Source organism: Arachis hypogaea, chromosome 3 (assembly GCF_003086295.3).
Source record: "Arachis hypogaea cultivar Tifrunner chromosome 3, arahy.Tifrunner.gnm2.J5K5, whole genome shotgun sequence".
Taxonomy (NCBI): domain Eukaryota; kingdom Viridiplantae; phylum Streptophyta; class Magnoliopsida; order Fabales; family Fabaceae; genus Arachis; species Arachis hypogaea.
Window position 1 is genome coordinate 29,797,081 of NC_092038.1, and position 5,567 is coordinate 29,802,647.

A 5,567-nucleotide genomic window follows, 5' to 3' on the forward strand; every position below is an offset into this window, starting at 1 on the left:
GATGATGCTTCATTCATTCAATATACAGAGAATGTTCATCATCCAAATTTTTCTCTGACTTCTTCGAACCTTCTTCAGTGTCCTCTTCAATTTCAATATGCTGAAGCTTTATCATCAGCTTTAGCTTTCACTTCTCTTCACTTCTTTTGACAGCTTGCTGCATCACACTAGTACCATTTTACAATACCTGTAGATGAAAAGTGCTTGAAGGATGATTTTGGATTTCGAAGTGCAACTTCATGATGGATTTGAGTAACTATTAGTTTCATAGACCAAAGCTTAGATCTAATTTAATTTGGATAAACAACTTAATTAAGTTTTTTTGAAAAAAGAGTTTACACAATAAATATTTATATTAAAAATAACTTATAAAAAATTATTTTATATTTAGTTATTTTGTGTTTGATTTTTTAATCTTAAAGTGTTTATTTTAAAAGAAAAATGATAAAAAAATTATTATAAAAAAAATTATTTTTTTAACTGTTTCATAAATACTTAAATAACTTTTTAAAAAATTATAATTTAATTTTAAAAAATACACCAAATATTAATACTATAACTTTTTGTAACTTTAAAAAAAATATATTTATAAATCTATCGGAAGTCCAAACTGATTCTTAATTCAATAATTCTACACTTAAAAAAAAACATTTTTTCATTTGTTTAATTTTTTTTAATAAATTAAACTTTTTTATTAATTATAAAAAAATTGTTTTTCAATTTCCAATCTAAAACTGACCCTTCCCTTCCCTTATGTTTCCAAAGCAATTTCAAGTCTCGAATTGTTATGAATTGCGAAAAGCTCAGCATATCAAGAAGAAGAAGCTGAAGCACAATGTGAACAAAGCAAAAGAGCAATCGAGCATGGAGAATAAGAATCAGAATGACAAGAGCAAGAGCATTCACGACATCCTCCCTCTTGACCTGATTCACATAATCCTACTGCTGGTACCGATCAGACATCTAGCTCGCCTCAAGTGCCTTTCCAAGCTGTGGTGCTCTGATCGTGACTTTGCGGAATTTCATTTCACCACTCTCCAGCTGCTACCAACGCATGCTTCTTCATAGAAAATCCCACTATGGCTTACTTGGTTTACTTAGACGACAATGATGCATTCCAAAAAGAGGCGTGCCCCCCTTTCTAGAAGAAATCACCTTCTAATTTTGAGGTATTAGGATCCTGCAGAGGCTTTATTCTCTTGCATCGACATCCACATTTTCTTGTGGTATGGAACCCACTCACTGGATTCAGCAAAAGAATATCCTATTCTCATATTGTTCCTCGTGGTAACTACCACAGCTTTAGGCTTCCCTGCGGTGGGCATCTGCATGCATCACAGGATGATTACTTAGTTGTTAAAGCTTGGACTATCTATCAGATTCCTTGCAAAGTCTTTCAGCCATTGTTATCCAGTAATGGTGATATTATTGGAAGAGGTTATGATAAAACAGGGTACTTCATATACAATGTCAGAGGAGATCTGCTCAAGCATTTTAAAAATCTTCGTCCGCCTCCCATCTCCCATCCGATACTGTGTATACAGAGAGTCTCTTGCGGTTTTGTCACTCCCTAGCGACATTAAGGATAAGAAGAAAAGGAAAACTGTATGTAACTTTCCACCAAGCTATTTTTGTTAGTTTGCATTGCATTGTGATTAATGAATAAGCAATGTGTAATATGCATTATGCATCAAGTTGCAATCAAATGTCACTTTAGTCCATGGAAATTGAAATTTGAATTTATTAATGGTTAAGGAATCATTAATCATTGTCTTGCTTCTTATGGGGTTTCGAAGTTTAGATATTTTTCATGTCGAAAGCTTTGACTTTTACCAGTTCTGCTTTTTTGCAGGCCATCAAGTTCACCATTAAGTTTAGCATCACCAAATATTCAAACAAAAAAAGAGAATGAGGAGCCAACATACAAGTGAACAACTTGCCACTTGGGGAGAACATTTGAAAAGTGCGAATGAAGTTTAGTCTCTTTTTAAATCCAATATATCTTTTGAATCAAATCTAATAGTAATATTTCTTGGTTGGTTATGCAAAACTTTAAAGGATTTATTTTGCAAATTACATGATATACTTCTTCTTTTAATCTTTATCTTTAGCGTGGTTGTTTTTAGAAGTTCACTAGCAAATGATCGCAAACCCAGAAACAAAAAATTACAGTATATACGAGGGTTGTTTTATTTTGGGTATATTGGTGGCAGAGGGGCTTACTTGAACATGTTTTGAAAGGATAAGTACTCATATAAATAGTTTTGCGTGCACTCTCATAGTCTCATGTCTCTCTATTTTGATATAAAGATGAAGTATGATTTTCTTCATTTATTCATTTTGTTGTCTTATGTTAATTTAGCTTCAAATTTTATCATGTCAAAATCTTATGAACTTAATTCAAAACTTTTTAAATGTAGATTCTTTTTGAGATAATACGTTTCTCGTACAGACTTAAGATGTAAAGTATGGAGTCTCTTATAAAATTCCTGTTTGCCTCTCTTTTATCGAGCAATGTGTGCTTATTTTATTAATCTTGTATCTAGTTTAATTTTAAACTATTGAGAGTAACATACATAGTGAATAGCTTTGGAGAAGTAGAATTAGCATCAGAAATTTTAGCCATGAAAATCTTTCACAGGCTATATTATTGTGCTGAACTGGCGATTACTATACATAAATGTACTTTTCTCGTTGATTACTACCTCCAGTTAACACCTAGATTTAGCAGCATGCACAAGTGATGCCATAAATAAGAGAAAGAGAATCAGGAGCTAACATTCAATTGAACAATTTAGACATGTGATTTTGCTGTAAATAAAACAAAGGGTACGCAAGTTGAGTGGGAAGAAGCTTCAAGAAACTCAAGTTTTATTTTGCTTTGAATTATGATCTTCTTTCCAAATATGAAGGGAAAATAACTCAAGAACATCTGAAAATTGAAAATAGAGTTTAACATCTTGTTAATCCAATATATCTTGAGTTTTATCTGATAGTAATATTTCTTATATTATCTGTTTTATTTTTCTATTTTTTCATCTTCTATATATGTTGAAAATTTTCGTTTGCTTTTTATGTTTTATCCGTGTAATTTTTTTCCCCCTTTGCTGCATTATCATGATTCATGAGTTATCTATCATTGAGTTACTGGTTTTGTTTTCTTAGTACTAACCCGTCTGTTTAGATGATTATGAAGGGATTACTATTAAAATTTTTTATTTTTTAAATATTTTATTTTTACTATTAAAATTTTTTCAAATATACTAAAAGATCAAAAATAATTTTGTTAATATCTTAATAATACTCATATAATTTGATAATGTGTTTACTAAAACTACTTAAACACACCTTAAAAGATATAAGTTATAATATCGTAATTTGAACATGATTTTTATATAAATAAGATAAAAAAACAAAAATTAATCACCATAATTTTAAAAAAGTTAAAGACTAAATTTGTGTAACGAAAATGCTAATCGAACGTAAAAAATAGTCACTAAATTAATTGATATATTTGTGTATAAATATACATATTTTTAAATTTTTATAATATCTATTTTATATTTTAATATATATTTTATTTAAATAATTACTTTAATAATTAATTTTTAGAATATACATAATATACTTATTATTGCTTTACATTTTTTGAAAAGCAATATATCTAATATAAACGTTTAAAAAATTAGAGACTAATTTTTCATTTTTATATCCTAAAAATTTAATTTCTTTTTATTATTATCCATAAATTTACAAAATAAAAATTTGGGGTTAATACCTTTAGTTTTAACTAATAATCCCGTGTTTTAACTTAACTGTCATTTAATTTTAATTCCAATTTAATTTTCACTGTACATATTGTATACTGTATATAATAGCTCCTCATACTTTATCATAACCTAAATAGAAGAACAAAGCCAAAGAGGCATCAAGCATGGAGAAGAAGCAGAAGAGCATTCACGACATCCTACCTCATGACCTGATTCACACAATCTTACTGAAAGTGCCGGCCAGAAATATCGTTCGCCTCAAGTGCGTTTCGAAGCTCTGGTACTCTCTCATTTCCGATCCACACTTTGCGGAATTGCATTTTCAGTACTCTCCCACAGCCACCAACGCATTCATCTTCACAACAAACTGCATTCAGGCTTACTTGGCACTATTTATTGAGGACAATCATGGAGCACGCTTAAAAGTGGTGTATCCCCCTTTCAAGAATAAAACTGATTTTAAGGTCCTGGGATCGTGCAGAGGCTATGTTCTCTTACATGGAAACCCACATTTTCTTGTGGTATGGAACCCACTGACTGGATCCAATAAAAGAATATCCTACTCTCATATTGTTTCTCAGTTGTAAGCACAAGGGCGTTAGCCTTCCCTGCAAGTTCCATCTCTATGGATTTGGTTATGATGCTTCACAGGATGACTTTTTAGTTGTTGTAGCTTGGCAGGATAAGGATGACCATTATCATTTTGACTGCGTTTCCTTGAGAACCAATTCATTGATTAATCTTGATGCTGCACTCCCCAAATCATTAGGTCTTATGGAGTGGCAACCTCATGGATTGCTCTTGAATGGTGCTATTCATTGGCTGCCTTTGTCTCTTAAAACTTACAGGGATACTATTCTTATCTTTGATCTGAAGGAGAGGACTTTCTCAATGATATCTGCCCCGGAACAACCTGAAATGAGTGCATGCCCCTATTCAAGTCTCGCCTTACTAGGAGGCTGCCTAGCCTTGTATTATCCCAATAATGATAGCTGTAACACTCACATATGGGTGATGAAAGAATATAAAGTGCATTCATCTTGGACTCTCTATCAGATTCCTTGTGTAAACTTCCAGCCTTTGTGCTTATCCAGTAATGGTAATATTATTGGAAGAGGTTATATTTCTAATGATAAAGTAGAGTACTTAATATATATTGTCAGAGGAGACCTGGTCAAGCATATTAAAAATCTTCCTTGTCAGCTCCCCTTCCATGAGACCGTTACTGTGTATACAGAGAGTTTCTTGTCGCTCCCTACTGACATTAAGGATAAGGATAATCGGTATGTAACTATTCTCCTATGCTTTGCACCAAGCTATTCCTGTTAAGTTTTCATTGCATTGTGATTAATGAATAAGTAATGAGTAATATGCATTATGCATCTAAGTTCCAATCAAATGTCACTTTTGTCTATGGATGCTGAAATTGGAATTTATCAATGCTTAGGGAATCATTGATCGCTGTCTTGCTTCCTAAAGCCTAGTATTGTGGCGAGGGATTTTAACTTTTAAATTATTTATTTTTTCATGTGTAATGCAATGGTGATCTTTTCTGTAGGCCATCAGAATCAGAAAGATGTCAAACAAAGAAAGAGAATTAGAAGAGAATGACTGCAACAGAGACACTTAATTCTATTGTAAATAAAGTGTAGGATTGGCAAACTGAGCTAGAAGAAGCTTGTAGAGAATTTTATTTTATTTTGGCTTTGCTTTAAATTATGATTTTCCTTCCAACTATAAACGTGAAAAACAGGAACATTTGAAAGTGCAAATATAGCTTCCTCTAGTTAAATTCAA

At 31.7% G+C, this 5,567-nt stretch overlaps 1 long non-coding RNA gene across 1 annotated transcript; it reads left to right on the forward strand.

Moving 5' to 3' along the window:
- The first annotated feature begins 3,905 nt into the window (after positions 1–3,905).
- Positions 3,906–5,567, forward strand: LOC112790084 (uncharacterized). Its single transcript, XR_011878456.1, has 2 exons — positions 3,906–5,053; positions 5,329–5,567. It is a non-coding gene; the product is annotated as an uncharacterized lncRNA (long non-coding RNA).